The sequence below is a fragment of the Aotus nancymaae genome, unplaced genomic scaffold, assembly GCF_030222135.1.
Source record: "Aotus nancymaae isolate 86718 unplaced genomic scaffold, 86718_ANA_hifiasm-v0.15.2.pri h1tg000019l, whole genome shotgun sequence".
Lineage (NCBI taxonomy): Eukaryota > Metazoa > Chordata > Mammalia > Primates > Aotidae > Aotus > Aotus nancymaae.
Window position 1 is genome coordinate 37,911,692 of NW_026988431.1, and position 24,606 is coordinate 37,936,297.

At 39.3% G+C, this 24,606-nt stretch overlaps 1 protein-coding gene and 1 long non-coding RNA gene across 2 annotated transcripts in view; one reads left to right on the forward strand and one right to left on the reverse strand.

The window, feature by feature from the left end:
• SLC9A9 (solute carrier family 9 member A9) overlaps nt 1-24,606 on the reverse strand; it is a 581,824-nt gene that overhangs the window by 135,383 nt on the left and 421,835 nt on the right. The gene's annotated exons all lie outside the window — the stretch shown is intronic.
• Nucleotides 3,913-7,507, forward strand: LOC135275887 (uncharacterized). The gene is made up of 2 exons (XR_010343465.1): nt 3,913-4,018; nt 7,222-7,507. It is a non-coding gene; the product is annotated as an uncharacterized LOC135275887 (long non-coding RNA).

Consider the following 24,606-nt stretch of genomic DNA (forward strand, 5'->3'; position numbering starts at 1 on the left):
CACTTCCCAGGTTCAAGCGATTCTTTTGCCTTAGCTTCCCGAGTAGCTGGGATTTCAGGCGTGTGCCACCACACCCAGCTAATTGTTGTATTTTCAGTAGAGATGGGGTTTTGCCATGTTGCCCAGGCTGATCTCGAACTCCTGGGCTCAAATGATCCATCCACCTTGGCTTCCCAAAGTGCTGGAGTTACAGGTGTGAGCCACCGCGCCTTGCTTGGATTGAAATTATTTATAATTTATTGGTAGACTAGTTGGGGTAATAAGTCAACAAAGAAGGAAAAGAAGGTGTCTGAAGAGCAAGGGGAAAGAAGGAAGACAGAAGAGCTGAAAGTAAGCAAAGAAAAGGAAGGTGAAAGGAAATACTAAAGAGAGAAAGAAAGAAATACATGATTATAAAGAGGTGCCTGTGGTGGATACATAACTGTAGAGGTGCATGCAGCCTTAGAGAAGGTAAGCCAAGGCTGGAGGGATAAATAACCACACAGCCCAAGAAAACGGAGAGAAATAAATATAGAAAAAATATAGAGAAATAAAAAACCAGTAAAGAATTAGAAAGCAACTAAAAAGGCTGGTTAAAATTTTATATGATGTTTTGCATTCTTGATGCACCTTTTAATTTTAAGCAAGTTGAGTGCTGCCTCTATGGTATTCAAATGGAAATGAAGGCAAGCTTTGCACATATTCCCAGCTGTGCCCTCATACATCTCACTCCGGGTTCCTCATTTACAATGAGCATCAAGCTCCATTTTCAGAGCAAAACACATCTCTTGTGCACCATAATGCACCCTCCCTTCCTATTGCGCTTTCATTCTTTGGTGAGTTTTATTAGACATATTAAAATCTCAGGATGCTCTTATACCCAACCATAGTACAAAAGAAAAAAAAATGCTCCAAAGTTGGGTTTTTCTTAGAGGGAAAGCAAAGTAACTAACAAAAGCCTCACTTTTCCCATTAAAGCCAACACATTCCATTCTGATTCTTATCAGTTAGCACCTCCAGAAAGGCACTGAAATATTACTAGGCCTTAGTTTCATTGTGTGAATTCCAATAGTCTTAGGTGCCGTTTTGATTCTTTTGAGCCCCCTGCTGACAGGGGCTGGGTGGTGGGCAAGATAAATTAATTCCTCTAAGACCTGCTTTTGAAGGCAAAGTGTAAAAAATGTCATTTTCAGTAAGGGAAGAGTGACTGGTTATTGAGCACATAAATACAGCTTGACAATGGAGGAGGCTGAAAGATACCCACTGAGGGTGGGAACTATTGTGTGGCCGTGAGAATATCACTTGGAGGCCAGCATCTGCTACTGTACCCTGTATTATTTGACTAAACAATCCTGGAGTTCGTGTGAGACCAACATTAATCTAATACAATAAATAATTCAAATATTTTAATTTCATTTTGGGAAACAAAAATGCACTAAAGTAAGCGGAAAAACTCACTTTAGTTCACTTTGTTATTTAAGTGCGGCACAGTAGTTAAGAATTTGGACCTTGGAACCAGGTTGCATGGATTCAAATTTCACTTCCATTATTTACTACTTGTATAACTTTGATACAAATAACTTAACCTCTGCAAATCTCAGTTTTCCCAACTGTAAGTGGGGATAAGCATGTTATCTATTTCATGAGCTATTATAACAATGAAATGAGTTAATAAAGTATATACAATATTGGCTGCCATTTAGGAAGCACTGATGAAATATTAGTTGATGCTCTTTTCTTAGTGCTGTTATTATTAGAGAAATGGATGTACCCTACATTGACTCATAAATACAATACAGGTTAAAGACAAGAGCGGCTTTTCCATAAATGACCGATGCTGGGATATAAAGGTCAATGATAGGATTCCCGCCATCAATGACCCAAGATCTAATGGGAAAAACAGACACTGGAAGCAAAGAACTACAGTATGGTGTGAAAAGCACGGTACATAAATTATTTGAACACATCAACAAAGAGCCCAACCAAGATGAGCTATGGGGTGATTAGGTACGTTTCACAGAGGAGATGGATATTGAAAGGTGAGAATGAGTTTAAAGGTAGGAGAAAAGGTTAGGGGAGGGCGCTCCAGGCACAGCATGGGCAAAGGCATAGGGGAACTAGGTATATTGGGACATCCTAAATAGCTCTGTGTGGCTAGACTGCGAGGGTCGTGAACATTTAGGCGAACAGGGTTGCTTTGGATGATACCAGAAAGTAAGTTAAGGCCAAATTATGAAGGACCTTGAGTGCTATGCTTAGGAAAGCATTTTTTTGTCTGTTTTTCTGTAGGCACTACAGGGTGAAATAATTACATTTATGTTTTAAAGAGATCACTGGAGGTATGCATTGTGATATTAAGAAATTGGTGATTGTCTTCAGGTTGGGATAGAAAAGGAAAAAAAAACAAAAGAAACTGGAGGCATGGAGGTCATTTAGTAGTCTACTGCAGTGGTTCAATCCAGAGTTTCTTAGGGCCTAATTAAGTTAGTAGTGGTAGAAAAGAAGAAAAGTTTCAGAGTTGTATACATGAAGGGGTGGTGAGGGGCACCGTACATGACAGGCTGACTATGGAAAGCAGAAGAGGAAAGTATTGAGGTGTTTCTGAGTTTTTACTCCAGACACTATGGTTTGCCCTACCATTAGCCATATTAAAGAAGGAGAAGTATGTGCATGGGAATTTCCCCCAAGGGACATCCTATTAGCAAGATAAAACCGAAATTCAGGGTAAGATCAGATCTGAGCATGTCTATTGTGAGTGAAGCAATGTCAGCTCTCTACATTGTAATCGACTCAAGAAAATTACCACCCCCCCTCAGAGTTTTGTCTAGTTGCTTGTCTGAAGTGGAAATTCTGGTTAAAAGGTAAAGTCTAAGAATAAGGTAGGGATGAGTCCTTTAAGGTCAAGATCAATGGACTGGAAATATTTATGGAAGCTGGAGAAGAAGTTTGGATATCTTACATAAGACGGGTTAGAGAGGGAAGAAGGAAGAAAGGGGGGGTTGTATAATTTGGGGACATGAGGTATGTGGTATGATTGTAACCCCCCCATAGGAGATGAAGATGCAGAGCTGGGATGCTGCTGAGAAGCAGTGGTGCCCCTCTGGGTTTCCACCACTGCACAGACACACTGTCATTGATCGGTACTCATATGCTTTGCTAGGTCCATTTTTCTGCCCCTAGGACTTATCCGATTACCAAATTGAAAACAGCTGGATGAAGGATTCATGCGACATTCTTGTCCTGGTATTCCAAGGTTGCCTGTGTAACATTTACTTTTCTCCAAGAGATTATGGAGATGGAATGGATTTCATGAAACTCTATAGAGCTGACCAGAGTAGAGAAGGGTCTGGTCTCTCTTTAACTCTTTGCTGACACAGTTCACTAAAAATACTAGCAGCTAAGAAGAGGCACTGGGCATGATCCTTAGGAGTTAGACATTCTGACTGGCTGTTCCTATCACTTATTTGCGTCACTACAGGCAGGAAACTGGGCCTCAGTTTCGTTTTCCACAAAATGGAGATAGGAATGATAACTATATCATAGGCCATTGTGGGATAATACATGTAAGGGGTTGGGTACAGGATCTGGCCCCTAGAAAATGCTTAGAAGCAGTAGCTCTTGTTCTTGTTGTGGTAGTTGTATTAACAGATATTGTTGGCTTTGCCACGTAGGCCTCCTGAATAAAAGATTTAACTGTGAAGATTTCCAGCCTAACAGTTATGTTTCACCCTTCCTCACCTGTGATTTCCTTGCAATTTCTGACTCCAGTGGAGGCTTATTTATGATGGAGGTTTTGGAGTGTGAAGACTCAAAGTGGGGATGATCTGGCTGCGGAGATAAAATGTGTGGCCAGCGTTTACATGTGTCTGACAATTTAGATATACATTTTGGAGTGTATAAATATGCTGCAAACATTATGTTCTTTGAAAAATAAACACGAATAAGCAAGGACATGTCACAGACACGACTGCAGATGTACATCCTGTGCTTTACGTTTGGCACAACTTCTCGAGTTTGGAATACTTAGTTCTGCCAAGAGGTAAGCTAATTTCAGGCTATAGATAAGAGTCCATTAGAAACTAGATGGAAAATGAATACACAGACTAATTTCTTTTGACCTAAGCTGCAAGCATACTGACACCCTTTGGTAGGAAGACAGATGTGATCGCTTCTCAAGGCATCTGGCCTTTCTTCCCTAAAGCTTCACTCTGGGTGCCCTGCCTGGGCAATTAGGGATTTATCAGGGTCAAATGCACATCCCCAGAAAAGCCATCCTTTCAAGTGGATTAGCTTTTTAAAATTCTAATGTTACCAGGTGGGGTATCTTCTCAGTATCAGACTGAACAAGTTATATGGTGAAAAAGAGGGGTATTTTATTACTGAATATGAAGTAGTTGCAGGAGCTTTATATGTTGCTATGAAACAAAAAATGGTTGAAAAATAAATCCCAGACTGTTAGGGGTCTGAGGGAGAAGTGGAAAACCTAAAACCTGGAAACCATTGTGGTTATTTCACAGTTAAAAAAAAATAGAATGGGCACCATGGCACATGTATACCTATGTAACAAACCTGCACTTCTGCACATGTACCTCAGAACTTAAAGTATAATAATAATAAACAGGATGATATAATACCAGAAGTGCATCTCCTTCCCTCACTTTTCACTGTCCCAAGCTATGAGGAACTCCAGGTAGAATTGTGGTCTAATCCCAGCTTGCCATTAAAGACCATGCTTGGTATGCAGTGTGGGTTGGCAGTGAGATCTCAGAGTGAGGATGTGCTCAGGCTTCAGTGGGAAACCTGGAAGGGAAGGGACCTCAATGGGAATGTGTTCTCTTGATGCAAGGAGCATATTCGCCCTGTGAACATCATCTACCAAATCACAAGCATACTTTGAAAATAAGGGGGGAATGCATGGAACATATATTTATTTAAAGAACCGTAAAACTCCTCTATGCAATAATCCAGAAGAACATTTAACCTAGCCAAAGCAAGTATTTTTGTGGAGTGGTATCTTGGAAAGGATCCTTAGAAGGGAACAACAAAGTGCTGCAAAACTGATGGATATTTACCTCCAACACAACTCATTCAAAACAAAATTCTAATGGTTGATTCCGAACACCCCCCTCCAACCACCACCACATTGGCTTTGCCTGTTAGTAGGAAAAAATGGTTTATAAGCTGTTTTGAGAAGCCTTCCTCCCAAATCATGACCTTCGCTAACTGCCGTTGCCTAGACTTCCTTAGCACAGAATAAAGCTCTTCATTCCTCATTGAAAATTAGGCCTTAAAAGGCAAGGACTTGGGAGAGGTAATATTTGAGCTTGTATTTACACAAGATACAAATGAATCAGACTTATTCCTGAGAGAAGAGATGAGAACAAAAGCCTAAGGTCAACAAAGGCATCTATACCTGGAAGTACAGAAGGCAGCTGGTGAAAAGGGAGCTGGAGACACAAGATTATCATTGTGACAACTAAGATGTAGAATCGACACTACGTAATATTCATGTTATAGAAAACACGTGGAGTTTGGGAGGAGGATATGAAGTTATTGTAACACCGTGTATTTTAGTAATTAAAAGCAAAAAATGAGAAAGATTTATAACCCATTTCTTTACATTAACCATTAAAAAGCACTTGCAGTTGGGTTCTTTAATAATTTTGCACCAATAAATCTGTTGCTTCAGGCTATCCATCACCAACATCCTGCAGACAGTACAGAATTATTAGCCATGTGGTCTGAAAACATGAAAAAATAGCCAGAGAAGATTGTTTCACCAACACTAATAAATCACTAAAATTAAAATTAAAACAGCTTTGGGATAAATAATGGTTGCCAAAACTAGTATTTAAGCCCACAATTGGAAGCAGATTTGATCTACAATCTCTACAAATAACTGAAATCCTATTTTCATTTGGGGCAGTTAACACTCTGTTAGACCTATGATGCTATTAATAATCAATTCACAGATTTGTTGTGTATATATACATATATACATATATGTACATACCCCCACATATATTTCTTTTATTTTCACTTTAGTGAAAAAACTTCTTTCCTAGTCCCAGAAGAGAATCAAGTCAGAAACATGCCTTAATAATGCATAATCTTGGTTTTTGTTAAAAAATAATAAATATCTTAATTTTAAAAGGAAAGGTGACAGAGATAATTGGTAAGCTAGGAAGCTGCTACTGCATGACACATAAAAAGAGAAGAAAATAATTTTAGTTTTTTTGCTGAAAGGGATTAAAGTTAATCACTAGAAAAATAATGTTTTTCTTTGGTCAACTCTTCTGCTGGTAACCACTGGGCTGAAGTGCATGCTTGCATGCATAATTATGTTAAAAAGAATTTAAATATTCACACTTTTAAAAGGGGAAGAATTAGTGGTTAACACTAGAATTATATTGAAAACTGCACCTTGATTTGGAATCAGTGGTTTAAAATCAGGAAAGTGAATGAGAATTGGTGTCGGACAATACTATCGGGAAGAAGTTGTCTTAGAGCAGAAGAGAAAGGCAAAGAGAAAAAGAGTAAGAATATGTTGTAAAACAGGTTCTGAAGTTATTCTGAATTAGCATCAATTTGGTAGAAAATGCATAATGAAAGCTAATTAGACGCTTGTGGCTAATGTAACATTCAGGCTGTTTTAGCCTATCATTCTAGAAGATCATGATGACAGCTTAAATAACTATGGTATAAACTGATATTTTTCCTGACACCACTCTATCCACATCCTAAAAGCAGGGCAGGTAGACTCTTTCATTCTCTCCTTCACTCACTAACTCATTCATTCGTGAAATACTGGTTGAGGATATATCAAGACCATTAGCATATGCTAGATATTGTGGTAGATATGAAAAATGTGTTACACTCAGATATGTCTTCAAAGTACGTACAGCGAGTTTCATCAAACCTAGATGTAGTTAATGATAAGGCATACTATTACTTTACATACATCTAAGAAGAAAAATGCTGTTAATTATATTTGTGGCACCACGGATTATGAGATGCATCTTGACTTCAGAATGTTAAAATGTGAAAAAATGTGCAGCTGGAATAAATGGACACCCACACAAAATAATAAAAATCCAGGGTTCAATAATAATGTCAAGCCATTACACATGCTAGCCTCTGGATACTTCATGTATGGCTAGTATGTTATTTGCTGTCCTTGGGGAAAAATTTAAAAGAGATGTTTTGAAATCTTTCAAACAAAATTTTTTTTTATGCTTACAGATTAAAAGATAATTCATTCTCTACTACTCAGCCATAAAAAGGAAGGAATTAATGGCATCCGCAGCAACCTGGATGGAACTGGAACTATTATTCTAAGTGAATTAACTCAGGAATGGAAAACCAAACATTGTATGTTCTCCACTACCTGGCAACAGACTAATGTAGAAAGCTATTCACATTTATAGGCATGTAACAATAAAAAGGTTTCACTTAAACGGGAAAATTTAAGTTTTCAGGGACTTGAAATTTCATAAGAAATCCATAAATGTAATAAACCAATCTTAAATATAGCTTTGTTTCCAGCATTCATGTTAGAATTGTTTTTTAAAATGTTTCTCTAAGGTGCCTGAATGTTCATGTACAACTTGACATAGACTGTTCCCATCCGTAGGTCGGATTAGGTTTTCACAAGGAATTCACATACAAGTTGTGGCATCTGACAACAGCAGATATCAGAAGTGCAGATCGTATCATAAGACATAGTAGGACCCACAGAGGAACGAAAGTGCTCCTGAACAGAATCGACTTACGATGCCTCAAATCAAAATGTGCTTTATTAAGTGCTCCAACTTAAACCTCTGAATTCCATACAGATGTTAAGAGTCTAAGAAGTCTTTCTAAGAAGCTGAAATTCTATCCTACCAATGGCATAAATTGGGTTATCTTGCTGTTTGGTCTTTAGTTGGTTTAGCCAATAGTGAGGTATTGGCTAAACCAATACCCTAGTGAGGTACATCTCACCATCTCAGATGGAGCAATCTAGATTCTACTGTCTTTCCTGACGGTCAGCTTAGTGAAACAGTTCATTTTCATGGTGAAAACATCAGTCTCAGAACTGTAAGTGGAAGGGAGCCCAGATGATCGCATCCTACCATGTTGTTTCACAGATACTGAGACTCATAAAGATTAGCTAATTTGGGAGAAGTTACATAGGTAACGAGCAACAGAAGACTTCAAGAGTTTTGAAATTATTTTGACACGCTGCCTACCTTAATAAAAATGAAGAAATTAAAATTTAAAAATCCTTTGGTGTGAATAGACTTTTATGAGAAGATTTAAGTGTAGACATTATTGGAAGATAGTTATTGCTTAAGATGTCCATATGTAATAATGCAAAGTGAACTTGAAATCTGCCAACAATATTATAATTTGGTAGAATGTGGCATTTCTCAAACTCTAGTAATTTACTTAGCACCTTTGCGATTGTTTTATAGAACTGAAAGACACTTTAATGTTTTTAACTTTTTTTTTTTGTCAGTTTTTGCTTCATGTAGCCTGGGACCTTTTTGTTGAGTGCATCTATGTTTATAATTGCTATATATTCCAAATGAATTAACCCTTTCATTATTATAAAGTGTTCCTTTGTGTCTCTCATACTTTTTTTTTGGCTAAGTCTATTTGTCTGATATTAGTATACTACTCCAGATCTCTTGTGGTTATTGTTTGCATGGTATATCTTTTCCCAACCCTTTTCCCTTCAGGATATTTGTATCTTTGGATCTAGGTGAAACTAGTTTTTAAAAATTCAGTCTGACAGTCTCTGCATTTTGATTACATTAATTCATGTACATTTAATATAGTTGGATTTACTTCTTCCATTTTGCTGTTTCATATGTTTAATTCATTTGTTGATTTTTTTAAATCATTTTGTTATTTTCTTAGTAGTTGCTCTAGAAGTTACAATATACATTTCAACTTACTAGACTCTGCTTTGGATTTATAAGAAGTTGATTCTAGCGATTTGCAGAACATTTGCTCCACTCTTATTTGCTTAATCAGAAATAAGATTAAATAATATCCTTTGTGTTGTCATATATAGTACATCTATATGTTATAAACACAATTCAGTTTTTATAAACACTGAATTGTAAATAGGAAAAAAGTCTATTTACAAAGTTTTTCTATTAATCTTATTTACCACTTGTTACTCTATTTCTTCCTGTAGATTTGAGTTACTGTCTCATGCCACTTCCTTATTCCATTATAGCTTCCTCCCCTCTCTCCTCATTTGTGCCATTATTGTCAAACACATATCTTTATATCTTATAGGCACAACTGAATTTTATATAGTTTTTAATTTTAAAAAGACAGGAGATAAAATATGTAATTATGCTGTTTTTTATAGTTAACATAGTTACCTTTGCCAGCACTTTTTTTTCACATGGATTTAAACTGTAGTCTGGTGTCATTTCCTTTCATTAAAAAAAAAAATTCCTTAGTAATTATTGTCAGGCAGGTATGCTAACAACAAATTCAGTCTTCGTTTATCTGGAAATGACCTTGTCTTCCTTTTTGAAAGACAGTTTTGCTGGATATTGGGTTCTTGCTGATAGTTTTCTCTTTAAGCACTTTAAGTATGGTATCTCACTGCTTTGTGGACTTCATTAATTCTGATAAGAAGTCAGATATTTCTATTACTGAAGTTGTCTTGTGGGTGACGAGTAACTTCTGTCATTGCATTCAAGATTTTCATTTTGTCTTTCAACATTTTGAGTATAATGTCTTGATACAGCTTTTTGTTTTCCCTACTTATAATTCATTGAACTTCTTGAAGGTATAGATTGATTTTTAAAAATCATATTTAGGAGGTTTTCAGGTTTTATTTCTTGGATTATTTTTTTTCTGCCCTTTCTTTTCTCCTAAAACTTCCTTTACATACATGTTGGTGTTCCAAATGGTATCTCAAAGGTCTCTAATTATCTGCTCATTTTTTTCCTTGTTTTATTTGTTCTTCTTATTATATACTTTCTAATGATGTGCCATCAAGTTCACTGACTCTTCTTTTAGCTCAAATATATAGTTGAACTCTTTTGGAAATTTTTTATTATACTTTCACCTGAAGAATTTTAAATTTTTAAAATAGTTTCTTTGAGAGAGAGTCTCACTCTGTCACCCAGGCTGAAGCGCAGTGGCGTGATCTTGGCTTACTGCAACTTCCGTCTCTTGGGTTCAAGTGATTCTCCTGCCTCAGCCTCATGACTAGCTGTGATCATAGGCATGTGCCACCACGCCTGGCTAATTTTTTGTATTTTTAGTAGAGATAGGGTTTCACCATGTTGGCAAGGCTGGTCTCAATCTCCTGACCTCAGGTGATGTGCCTGCCTTGGCCTCCCATTCAATAAATTAGCATTTTCATTACTTTCTTTTACTTCTTTAAACATGATTTTTGTTAGTTCTTTGAACATATTTCTAATAGCTGAAGTCTTTGTTTACCGAGTTCCACATCTCTGCCCCTTCAAAAGCAGTTTGTATTCCCCTAGCCCAAACCATACATACTCTTTTCTTCTTCCTCCTTTATTCCTGTATAAGAGCTATACTATTCTGCTTCTTTCCATGTATATATTTTTTGGTCAAAAAGTAGACATTTTAGGTAATACACTGCAGCAATTTTGGATTCTCATTAGCCCCCTCCCCCACACCCAGGGCAGGTTGATATTGGTTTTGTTAGTTTATTTAATGGCTTGCCTAGACAAATTGTTGAAGTCTATTTTCCTTGCCTTGTGTAGCCTCTGATGTTACTGTTCAGTTTTCTTTCTCCTTTAAGTCTTTCTAAAAGTTGCCCCTGGATCAACGTAGCTTAATATTCAGTTAATGTTATTTTGGTCATAAGTTATGCTTAAGCCTCTTAAGTCAGAAAATCTTTTCCTCTTTGCTGATGGATCTTTGTGTGGCTTGGGGAATGCTTTCAAAACAGCCCCACTTTCATCCAGGGACTAGTAGCTCTCAGGAGCATCCAAGGGGATGTAATCTAGTACATGTGCACAGTCTTTGGACCCCCAGACATGAATGTGATCCTAGAAGGGCCCTTTTTATCTGTCTTTTTCCCTGTTTTATCTGTTGAACTTTGGTTGGTCTGCCTTTTTATTTGTTGCTAGTTGTTTTAAGTGCAATTAGTCTCCACTTCATTGCTTGCCACTGAGATATCTGTTCATTTCAATAAAACTGAAGGCGTAAGTTCCTCCCTGCTCCATTCCAAGTAAAGTCTCTCTTGGCAGGGCTGCGGAATTACAGACCTAACATTTTACCTCTCTTGGAGTGATAACATCTACACTACAAGCAAGCAGTAGGGGAGAGGATGGTGGGCCTCATCTTCCTGGCTTGGGCCTACTTTTGTGGATACTCTATCCTCTGAGCAGATGCTGGGGAGGTGATAGCCCCACAGTTTTCAGTTTTTCCCTCCTGTAATGCACCTCTGCCTACAAGTAGAAGCTGAGAAGGTGGTGATTGGGTCCCTAATATTCTCAGCTTGCTGGATGTGGGGTAGAGCCGCTATCATATGGGTGGGAAAAGGGAGCATTATTTTTTAAAACTGCATACAGACTAGAGCTTCTACAACACAGAGCTGAGGGTGGGATGGGAAACACTAGTGGTCTGCCTATCCCAGGCTGAAATCAGAGCTCTCTGATGGGGAACTGGAGGAGTTCCTATATTCTTGGTTTGTCTTCACTGGTAATAATGTTTTTATAACATTGAAAGAGTAGTGGAAGAAGAAGAGCATATTCTGGCACAAATGTCACAAACTTGACATTCTAACTAAAATTGAATACATTTTCTTGAATAAATGCTTCTGGATTTCCTGTATACCTTTAGATCAATTTCTAGAAACTTTAAAGGTTTTATTTTGTAATTTTCACTAGTTTAAATGTCCTTTTTGTTGAGGAGAAGGTATGCCAGCCTCCTCAGAGGCATTCTGGAGGTCTTGCTTAATTGATGTTTTATAAGCTTAGTTTTATTTTAAAAGCAATAGTATCTATGAAATCATTGTTTAATATGCTAGCTATACGTGTTAATACCTTTTAACCCTCAGTGTACTATAAGGATCCATTGGGCCTATTTTAGTTTGGGGGTTTCTCTTTTGAGTAGTTCTACTTGTAAGTATTAATATTTTATGACTTTTTAAATTATATCCCATAAATCTTTCAAAGCACATAGAGAAAGCTTACTTATTTAAAACACAGAATAATACTTTATTTTGTAATTACCACATAGATCCATTGGACGTTTTTGAAATCTAAGATAAATTATAAAATCTTAATGATCCTATTTTTCCTGTTTTTTTCTTTTTTTGAGATGGACTCTCACTCTTGTCACCTGGCCTAGAGTGCAATGGCGTGATCTCGGCTCACTGCAAACTCTACCTCCCAGGTTCAAGCAATTCTCCTTCCCCAGCCTCCTGAGTAGCTGGGATTACAGGCACCCACCACCATGCCCAGCTAATTTTTATATTTTTAGTAGAGATGGGGTTTTGTGATGTTGGTCAGGCTGGTCTCAAACTCCTGACCTCAAGTTCTTTCCTGTATCTTAAAAAAGTGTGCTATTTCATCATTCTAGGAATTATTTCATCATTACTCATTATTCCTAGTAATGCTAAAAAAGACCAAAATTAGACCAGGTGTGGTGGCTCATGCCTGTAATCCCAGCACTTTGGGAGGCTGACGTGGGCAGATCACCTAAAGTCAGGAGTTGAAGACCAGCCTGGTTAACATGGCAAAACTCTGTCTCTACTAAAAATACAAAAATTAGCTGGACAAGGTGGCGTGTGCCTGTAATCCCAGCTACTCTGGAGGCTCAGGCAGGAGAATTGCTTGAACTTGGGAGAGCAGAGGTTGCACTGAGCTGAGGTCACGCCACTGCACTCCAGCCTGGACAACAGAGCGAGACTCCATCTCAAAAAAAAAGGAGACAGACCAAATTAATAGGAACATAAAAAGATTAATGATACTACCTAGATACAATAGTGAAATGAATCATCTTTGTTATCCTTCAGTTTTATTATGTTGCCTGAAGTATCACATCTGTCAAAAGGATAAAAGAAAACAGGAAATACTCTTTGTAGTCTACTTTTAGCTTTCACAGAACACAAATGAGAATTCAGAATTTTCTTATTTCTTACCTATATGGCAAAAATAAAATTTACAAAAACTCCATTTCTCAATTATTAGACATATGAGAAGACGAATGCAAAGAAACAGCATGACTCTATACTCAAAATGATGCTCAAGTTGACTGGCAAAATCTTAGGCCATGATACTGCAGCTCACAATATCCTAGGTGATTTTTTTTCTCTGAAGTCAGGAATCTATGCATGTGTAATATAATTCTAAGAAAAAAAAAAAGGAAATATGCCATTCTTATCCAGTTAGTTATGGGACGAAAACTTTATGTAATATTTTGTAATATCTCATGTTTTTAAAAGAACATATCCATTATCCTTTCATTTTTATGATACCTTTGTGCACTTGTTCATTCTTAACCAGGCCCTATGGGTTCTCTCATTTCAGAGAATGGCAAGTTGAGGCTGACAAGGATCTCTAGAATCAGAGTCAGGGCCTAAAAATCCTAGAGCTCGGCAGGGCGCGGTGGCTCACGCCTGTAATCCCAGCACTTTGGGAGGCCGAGGCGGGTGGATCACGAGGTCAAGAGATCGAGACCATCCTGGTCAACAAGGTGAAACGCCGTCTCTACTCAAAACACAAAAATTAGCTAGGCATGGCGGTGCGCGTCTGTAATCCCAGCTACTCGGGAGGCTGAGGCAGGAGAATTGCTTGAACCCAGGAGAGGCGGAGGTTGCGGTGAGCCGAGATCGCGCCATTGAACTCCAGTCTGGGTAACAACAGTAAAACTCTGTCTCAAAAAAAAAAAAAAAAAAAAAAAAATCCTAGAGCTCATTTCAAAGCCCATTCCAGTTCATGGCTCAAGTTCCTCCCATGAAAGGTGATGGTCAGTGTAGGGAAGGAGTTTAAATAATGTCATGATCAAAATTAAAGCAATATGCTTCTCAAATTCTAATATGCATACTCATCACCTGAGGATCTTGTAAGGATAAAGATTTTGATTCAGTAGGTATATCTGTAGCTTGACCTACCATAACAAAATACCATAAACTGGAACTGGAAGACTGGAACAACAGAAATTTGTTTCTCATAGTTCTGAGAATTGGGAAGCCCAGGATGAAGATTGCTGGCCAATTAAGTTCCTGGTGAGGGCTTTCCTCATGGCTTGCAGATGGTGGCTTTCTCATTGCATGCTCACATGACTTTTTTTCATTGTACACACATACTCAGAGAGAGAGAGCACTCTCTTATAAGGACACTAATTCTATCAGATCAGGGCCCAATGTTTATGCTTTCATTTAATCTAGTTACCTGCTTATAGCCCTATCTTTATATATAATTACATTGGGCATTAGAATCTGGCTGGAGGATGTGACTTAGTCCATAGCGGTATGTACTGTTGGGGTCTGAGATTCATTCTGCATTTCTAACAAACTCTTAGGTAATGTGGATGCTGGTGGTCTTTGGAGCACATTTTGGGTACTGGGGCTCTGAAGTCAAAGGTCCTAGGATCTGCTTTAGGACAGAGTGAGGGTATTCAGTGATGAGCAGGACAGCTCACAGCTAGCAGTGTTCATAAGGCCTGTTCAGAAATAATGCTGCTATTAGCACTGTATAATATTTATATGTAAGATGTCACCAAAGAAAGTGTGAAGACATGAAGGGAATCTCACAATGGTAGTCAATTATTCAATAAACAACTTTAGATGAAACTGCCTCTAGCAGGGTGTCTTTCAGATATCTGGACCTTTCCTAAGCTATGCGAAATTATCTGGATTAAATGCTGTATCCCTCCAAATCTGACTAGTTCCAAAACCCCCTTCTCTGGAACATCATTAAAAGTATGTTTTCAGCTAATGCAGAGACAAAAACATGAGTACCATAACAAGAGAATAATGTTAGTACACAGAAGGAAAAGAAAACTTCACCTAAATTTCCAGATTGGTACTTGTATTCACTCTAAAGAGGTATGTGCAGCTTAAAAAAATCAAGAATCAGGCCATCTTGCCATCATTTTATTCTGACTGCTAATGAGCATCGCCAGCCAGGAAACAGGGGAGATGACTTTAAGAAAGATGTGCATAAACATAAAAGAAAAAGGAAAAGAAAAAAGAACCCCTGCTAGGACCACATTTTGATAATTTCCTGCAAGAGAGGCTAGTTAATTCTGGGCTCAGAAACACCAGTCTTCTCTAGTGATTACGTCAGTGGTTCTCAGAACTACTTTGGATGTCTCTGCCTTTCTTTTCCTGGAGCATGAATTGGGCTTGCTTGGATGTGAGATCAGGCCATAGCGCCCATATTCAGTTACCACTACTGGTCTTAACTCAAAGTAAAGCTCTGGAGGCTTTAACTGTAAATAGTGTAATATCCTTCTGTTTATTCTGGCTGAAATACGGCAGGCATGAAAATAGTTATCTGACCTTCCACGGCTTCAACACGGGAGAATCCTTTTTGGGATAAGGCACAGGCATTTTCAGGCACAGGTGACATAGCAAGAAGGACTCCATATTGTAAGCACCTCTGAGAGTCTACAATGAAGGATGGCTTAGCCGCTCAGTCATTTGTCTCCATAGCCTCAAATAGTACACCAGAAAGACTTAAAATTCAATGTTTCCATTTCATTCCGCTTAAACCTTACCAAGGGCTAAGTTAACAAGGCACAAATTAATGGTCGAGGATTAAGCAAATATACTTCGCCTGAAGTTATCCTTCTGCATCAAAGAGAAATTCAAGATGGCCTAAGTAGAGTCACAGGATAAAAGCGATTCTTTCCAACATTTTCTTTGTCTGGCTCTATTTTTCCAAGTGAATATTATTACTGAGCTGCTGCTTTTCCTAGAAGCTATGCAGGAAGATGAACTTGGATAGAACCAATAACTTTTGTTACCAGATTTGTTTAAAAGAGTTATCTTAATATTAAGAGATCTTGACCAGCAATTCTTTTGATTCCCAAGATTGAAATTTCTTGGTGATGTGCTGCTGGAGTTCTGGGCTGCAGGAACAGCAGGAGAAGGACAGTAACAACATAAATCGAGCTGAAGTACTACAGCTGAATTTAACAGTCACTGAACAGCAACTGAGATGGTGTTTAAATACTTCAGGGACATCTCTCTTGAGAAGTTCACTTGTTTCCTAAGTAGGGCATTTGAGTTGAATAATGAAGCCTATTTGAAGAAATGCTGACTTCATTTGTCTCTTTCTACCCCTTAACGCCCCGTCCCAATCTCCTAGGATAGCCCCTCTAAATTGTAGTAGAGGAGAGGGTTGGAGAGGATAGAGCCTTCTCTCACTCCAGAGCCCACGCTGGACTTCTCCATGATCAGCCTAAATCAAACATACAGTTTTGTGCTTCTTTGTCCCTTGAGATGTTAACTGCAGCCCTGGACTGGTGACACAAAAATCTGGGGTGAGCAGGGTCATAATCAGATTTACAGTGAGTACGACGAGCTCTTACAGCCCCCTGCCTGCTGCAGGCATCTCTAACTCCCTATATTTAAAATTCAACTTGTCTGACCTCTCAGACTCAGTCTTTCTTCTCCATTCTCTTATGTACTAATAGTATCACCTTCCACCTAGTTACCCAAGCACAAATTCTTACTCATCTTCAACTTCTCTTACTTCCTATTCTCCTCTTGCAGGTGTCAGGATCATTTCGCTTCCAGAACAGCTTCTGAATTCCGCTCTTCATTTGATCCTGCGGCTTCTGTATCTCAGGACTTTACTATATTGCTGCAGAATTATTTCTGCCCTTTATCTTAGGACACTGCTGCCAGAACTGTCTTCTTTTGCACTTTGCTGTTCTTCTCCCAATTCCTTAAGTGGAATACATAATTTTCAGTCTTTTCTTACTTTCATTTTAATTTCTCTAATATACTTAAAGTATTTAAGACTGTATATTTCCCTTTGAATACAATTTAGCTATCTCCTACACACTTTGGTATAAAACGTTTTCTTTTTTCTTACAGACTAGATAAAGTTAAATTTTAGCAAGGACTTGCCTATTATTCAAGAGATAGTTTAAAAGAATGTTTCTTGATTTGCAAGTAATTAAACCTTCCTTGGTAATCCTTTGTTGTTGATGACTTACAATACAATTGGATTATAATTAGAGAATAGGGCCTGTAATATTACTCTTCCTTTTGTCCTTCCAGATGAATGACACTTTGGTGGGATGTATAATTTTAGAATTATGTTTTTAGCAAGTCTTATAAATTTATTAAGAATTTTTCTTTATTTTTATAGGTGTCATTTCAGTGTTCTGTACATTATAGTGTTTTAAATAATCAGTAAGTAACCTGTTCTTTCTCTCAGAAGATCTACAAGATTTTTCCCCTATCTTTGAAATGTGGGAATTTCACCAAAGTACGTCTAAGGTTTGTTTGCTTTTCCTCTTAATTCATCCTCTAAGACTCAGTGGGCCTTTTAATCTGAAGAACCACGTATTTCTTCAGCTTGGTTCCTACACTCAATTTTTCCTTTTGGCTTTTTGACTTACCGCTTTCCTTCCACCTGCTACCTCTTGTTTTCTGTATCCCTGTGGTTAATACGGTAGATTCTCTGAATTTGTTCTCTAAGTCTCTTCTTTTTCCACGATTTCTACTTTTGAGGGCTAGTTCTATGTCTTGAGGTATTAAACTCGATCTTCCAGAACATTAACTCTATTCTCAGCAGTAAGCATTCATTTTTTTCAATTTGTGTACTGAATTTTAAAAATTCAGAAATATCAGTCAGTTCTTGAAAGCCTTTCCTGTGCTCTAATTATATCTTTGTTCTAATTACTTTTATTAATGCCTTCTCCTCTCCATTACTTCTACTATAAATAAAGCTGCCATCCTCGGCTGCTCAGCCGGGTCTTTCTTCCCCTGGTGATAGGGTTCTCTTAAGTTGGTTGCATTTTAAAATTATTTTTTTTATTGCCTATCATTTTGGTGTGCTCCCTCAATGCCTGTACAGGTCCGCCTGTTGGGGCATTCTATCAGACAGGGGAGGGGGCCGGAGGCAGGAGGCATACCAGTATCTATTCTTGTGGGCCAGCGGCCACCAACCAGGGAAACTGTTGTCCTTCTGCTGAGGCACTGACTGAATCCTTCCACACTGAGACCAGTACAGCCTATGAGGGAGGCCCTATCTCAGTCCAGGAGAGTCAGTAGTCAGTATGACTCGGTAACCTCATAGTTACCGTGGTCAGGAGAGACATAGTCCCCTACTAAGAGGACAGACAGATGAGCTCCTTCAGGGAACCACAAAAATCTAAGACCTTCTCTTTGAAGAGGGGTGAGGCTCCTCTACTGCTGGCTGCCAGGTGTTGCAAGGTGGAATGGATCCAGAAGTCCTGAACCTGCTTCTTCCCGACAGGTCCTCCGGACTCTCTCTCTAACCTCACTTTCGTTGACCCCAGAGAAGGAAGTGAAAGGGACAGGGGGAAAGGGCTGTGCTTTGTCTCTGACAGCTGTCGTCTCAGAATCCATGTTATCGTCCTAAAGTGCAGGTGTGATGACCCCAACACCCTCAGTGGCCCCACAATTTCTACAGCACAGCATCTGGACACTAAGGCTTTTGAGCTATGCCCTCCCACGGCTGGAGTTATCAGACCAGGCTCTTTCTGTGTTTGCCATCACGCCAAGCTCCTCACTTTCCCCAGACCCACACTGCACATCCCTCAGACTCTCTGTCGACAGTCGTCCCCAGTCTTGAAGTCCCATCACTTTCCCGGTCTCTGACTATTGGAATTCTTTTCGCTCTCTGATCCAGGTGCCACCTTTTACGTGAAGCCTCAGTTGGGATTTATTGCTCCCTCTTCAGTGCCCCCAGAGTTCTCGTTTGCTCCTCAGAGCAGCAATTCATCTGCGTTTTCTTAGATTTTCTGTGCACTCATTTCCCTCTTCCACCCTAAACTCTAAATAACGTGAGGGCAGATTCCAGGTATGGATCATTTTTCTTTCCACAGTGTCATATGTGAAATGGGTGCCCAGTCTTTGCAGCAAGAATTGACTTTGGCAAGCAGTTACACTGGACATTAGTAGACCAATTCTGATTTTTATCTTACTCTAGATGGGAGAAAGGGCCAGGGAACTCTGGCTAAAGTTTTAAATAGAGGAACTTGTCCTGAGCATCCAGGGATTTGAGGGCTTTCATTTACAGAAAAAGGCCTCTGAATCCCACAGGGGAACTTCGAATTATTTTCTCCCATCTCACGGTCATGTTACTGAACAGAGAGCAATGGAGTGTGGAATAACAGGGACTGTGGTCCTCTACAGCTGCTGAACTTCATGGAGTGCCTCGTTCTCAGTTGCCTGGAAGTGTGAAGAGCAGTAAAACAGAAGATGGCTGGCTTAGAAAGACCCAGCCCAGAGGTGTGTGCTTTTCCAAAGACTTGTCACAATGGACCACGGAAGATGAACTCTGAGAGGGGAATGCCTCAGACCCTTCAGGAAGTTTGAAAAGACGCATTGTGCTGCGAGGTACAGTCGTGAGGGAAGTTCGAAAAGAGTTAGGGGTTGACTTTTCAAAGGAGACTTGTTATACTAAAGACAAGACTCACCCACTCACTCCCGATTACAGACTCCCACCTTGGAGAGAGATGCTGGAAACGGTGGTGGGGCAGTGGGAGCCGTGGAGAAGGGCAGGCAGCTGGGGGAAAGAGGGACCAGAACTCTAATAACTCCAGAGAATGCTTCACTTGTCACCAGATCTTTATGTGACTTGGGAATGAGCAAAGAAAAGGCTACCAGCTCTGTCCCTGACCTAGTCTCCACCATTGCTCTCTTTGTGAGTCCCATGAAGTAGTTGTTCTCACTGTACCATTTTTTTGCTCTTGCTCTGGCAGCCATATTGCAGGCACAAAAATACAGAGGCTGGTATTATTAACCTTGTGTGCGTGCGTGTGTGTGTGTAAGTGTGCACATGGATGTGTGTTATGGTAATAGAGTGTTAGCATGCTCTAAGCAGCCTTCCCTGGGTGAAAATATAATGGCTTTTTCTGGTGAAAAAAATCCCATTGAACACACTGTCACCTCAAATGGACCATTTAAAGTCAAGGGCCAGTGCCTCGCCCATGGCTAGACATGTAGCAGGCTCTTGAAAATGTATTGAAAATGGAGTAGTCAGTGTTTGGTGGAAAGGCAGAAAAGCCTGATTTTCTTTTTCTTTTCAGCTTTCATATGATTTATCAATTGCATTCCAATTCCTCTTTCCCTTTTTACAATTCCCGTCACATATGTGTGTACGTGTACATGCATTTGTGTGTATATTTGTACATATGTGTATCTGTATAGAAGTTTATCTTTTATGTGTATATGTCTATGTCAATGTGTATATGTCTATAGTTATGTGTGTAAATCTGTATATTTTCATGTGTGTTTCTGTATGTGTGTACAAGCAAATCTTGTTTTATTAAGTTTTGTTTTCTCACACTTTGCAGATATTGCATTTTTAACAAACTGCAAGTTTGTGGCAACTGTATGTTGAGCAAATCTATTGGCACTATTTCCAGTGGGATGTGCTCATTTGAGGCCTCTGTGTTACACTTTGGTGCTTTTAGCAATATTTCAAGCATTTCGGCAGTATCGTATCTGTTATGGTGATCTGTGCCCAGTGATCTTTGATGTTACTGTTTTTAATTGTCTGGGGCACCATGGATGTTGCCCATATAAGACAGCAAACTTAATTGATAAATGTGTGTGTGTTCTGACTGCTCCACTTGCTGGCTGTTCCCCCCTCTTCGCCTCCTTAGCCTATTCCCTGAGACAGCAGTATTGAAATTAAGCCAATTAACATCACTACCAAGGCCTCTTTAAGTGTTTAAGTGAAAGGAAGAATCACGTCTCTCACTTTAAATCAAAAGCTAGAAATGATTAAGCTTGGAGAGAAAGGCATATTGAAAGCCAAGGTAGGCTGAGAGCAAGCCCTCTTACACCAAACAGCCAAATTGTGAATGCAAAGAAAAAGTTCTTGAAGGAAATTAAAGGCGCTACTCCAGGGAACACACCAATGGCAAAAAAGTGAAACAGGCTTATTACTGAAAGGGAGGAATTTTTAACTGTCTGGATAGAAGATGTAAACAGCTACACCACTCCTTTGAGCCAATGCCTAACCCAGAGGGGGCCCCTAACTCTCTTCAATTCTGTGAAGACTGAGAGGGGTGAGGAAACTGCAGAAGAAACGTGTGAAGCTAGAAGCAGCTGGTTCATAAGGTTTAAGGAAAGGAGCTATTTCTATAACATAAAAGTTAAAGGTAAAGCAGCAAGTTATCCAGAAGACCTAGTTAAAATCCTCAATGAAGGTGGCTACTCTAAACAACAGATTGTCAATATAGACACAACGGTTTTATGTTGGAAAAAGATGCCATATAGGACTTTCATAGCTAGAGAAGAGAAGCCAAAGCCTGGATTCAGAACTTAAAGGACAGGCTGCCTCTTGTGAGGGGCCAGTGCAGCCAGAGTCTTTAAGTTGATTCCAATATTCATTTGCCATTCTAAAAATCCTAGGGCCATTAAAAGTCATGCTAAATCTACTCTGCCTATGCTATATAAATGAAATGTTTATAAACATTTATATAGCATAGGCAGAGTAGATTTAAAATGTTCAGTAAACCAAGCTGTAAACAGAGGTGGCATCAACAAAGTCTGATGATGCCACATCTGTTTACAGCTTGGTTTACTGAATGTTTTAAGCCCACTATTGAGACCTACTGCTCAGAGAAAGATTCAAAACATTGCTGGTCATTGACAATGCACCTAATTACTTAAGAGCTCTGATAGGGATGTAAAAAGAGATTAATGTTGTTTTTCTGGCTAACACAACATCAGCCTATGAATTAAGGAGTAATTTCAACTTTCAAGTATTATATAAGAAATGCATTTCATAAGGCTACAGCCTTATGATAGTGATTCTTCCAATGGATCTGAGCAAAGCAAATTGAAGACCTTCTGGAAAGAATGCAGCATTCTGGATGCCATTAAGAACATTCATGATTCATGGAAGAAGGTCAAAACGTCAACATTAGTAGGTGTTTGGAAGGAGTTGATTCCAGCCCTCATGGATGACTCCTGGAGGTGGGTAGGGGATGGGGCTCAAGATTTCAGTGGAGGAAGTAGCACAGATGTGGTGGAAATAACAAGAGAACTAGAATTAGAAATGGAGCCTGAAGATGTGACCAAATTGCTACAGTCCTGTGAGAAAACTTGAATAGATTAAGAGTTACTCCTTACGGATGAGAAAAAATGTTTTCCCGAGATAAAATCCACTCCTGGTGAGGATGCCATCAACATTGTTGAAATAACAATAAATCGTTTAGTATATTATATAAACTTGATTGATAAAAGCAGTGGCAGGGCTTGAGAGGGCTCCAATTTGCAAATAAGTTCTATATGGATAAAATTCTATCAAGCAGCATTGCAAACTACAGGGAAACATTTTGTGAAAGGAAGAGTCAATTGATGTGGTCAACCTCATGATTATCCTATTTTAGAAATTGCCACAGCCTCCCTACCCTTCAGCAACTACCACCTCAATCAGTCAGCAGCCATCGACATTAAGGCAAGACCCTCCACCAGCAGAAAGATTACTACTACTCACAGAAAGATTAGAACATTAACATTTTTTAGCCACAATGTTGTTTTTTCCAAATTAAGGTCTGGATATATAAAGTTTAGACATACTACTATTGCATACTGAATAAAATACAACATTGTATAAACCTAACCTTCATTTGCACTGGGAAAATAAAGATGTCATGTGACTGGGTTTATTGTGATAGTCTCTTCATTGGAGTGGTTTGGAATTGAACCCACAATATCTCTGAGGTATGCTTGTATATCTATGTATATTTGTATATGTGCCCACATTTATTATGTGTATATCTGTGTATATATATGTGTATGTGTAAGTATGTGTGTATGTCTACATGCACTTACATGTATATACATATCAGATATCCACCATGAGTGGGAAACTGAGTCATTTCATCATAGGAGCTAGACTGAAAAGAGTCTAAATGCCACCTTGCTTGAGTTTATTCCCAGAGTCTTACAGCATTGCTGGAGGAAGATGGGGAAAGGATAAAGAAGAGATAGTTATTTTGGTGGGATGGGGTATAGGAGAACATACTGGTATGCTGATGATTGCCAACCAGTCTAAAGGGAGATACTGATGTCACAGGAGAGAGGGAAGGGGTAGCTGTGGAAGGGGAGTGAGAGGGGATAGAATCCAGAGCTCAAGGGAGGAGTCTGCCTTCAAGAGGAGAATGGGTGAGTCTTCTACTAGGTTAGGAAGCTCTTTCCAAGTGGGGTGACAATGCTTTCCTGCTCTCAGGACAGTAGCAACTGTAGTGGCAGACTTTGAAACGCCCCTACTATGGACTGAAATTTGCCTTCTCCCCAATATGACTGTATTTTGGGATAAAACTTTCAGGACACAGCTAAGGTTAAATGAGTTCATAATGGTAGGGTCCTAATTTGATAGGATTGGAGTCCATATAAGAAGGGGGAGGGAGGGAGGGAGACGTGGGTGGGGAGGGAGGGAGGGAGATGTGGGTGGAGAGGGAGGGAGATGGGGCCGGGGAGGGAGACCAAGTAAAGGCTGTGTAGGACACCAAGTAAAGTCTGTGTAGGGACAGTGAGAAGGGGGCTGTCATCAAGCCAGGAGGAGAGCCCACACCAGGAAGAGACTCCAGAAGCACTTTGATATCGGTCTTCCCAGACTCCAGAACTATAAGAAATAGTGTCTGTTGTTTAAGCTACTTCTATGGTATTTTGTTCTGGCAGTCCCAGAAGACTAAGGTGCCCTTCAGTAACTCCCCTCATATGGTCATGGAATTATGGAGGAGCATCTTTCAAGGCTTACAGAGCCTCTAGCTTTGGGAAAACCACAGACTTCCTTTATCTTATGGCTATGGAGACAATGGGAGATTCTCAGAGAAAAGGGTATCGGGATTCTGTCATTCTTGCTTTCCAGTTCAAAGAGCTTCATTCCATGCACTTCTTGTGGTCCGCTGCCATGCCATTCTACTTGGATACTCGATCCCTCTATGTAGAAAGCAGATCTAGCAAGAGTCTGTTCTGAGCACCAACAAGTTGACATACAAATCTATGTCAAAGGTTGACATACAAATCTCTGGACCAGATGTGCAGATTATCACTCACTAGTCACAAAACTAGTAAGTGATACTCTGGGCATCTGGTCCAGAGATTGAATTCTTAACTCCATACAGCCTTACCATGAAGAATAGGTAGCAGATGTGGGAAGAAGAAATAGGGAATCATAACCTTAAAGCAGATTGCTTAAACTCTCTGTGCCTTAGTTTTCTTATTTGTAATGTGGGGACAGTAATATTATCTTTTTTGGCTTGTAGTAAAGCATCAAGAAAGTTAACGTATATGTGGGAAACAGTGTTGGCTCTTTTTTGCTGGCCCTCTCCCTCAAGTTCATCGCGGGTGACCTGAGGCAGTTTCTGGAGCAGATGCAAGGACATCTGAGGTCTAAACATGAGCTTTTGAAATAAATTGCTTCTTGATCGAATCAGAAGAAGGTGGGAACAAGTGAAGTTGGG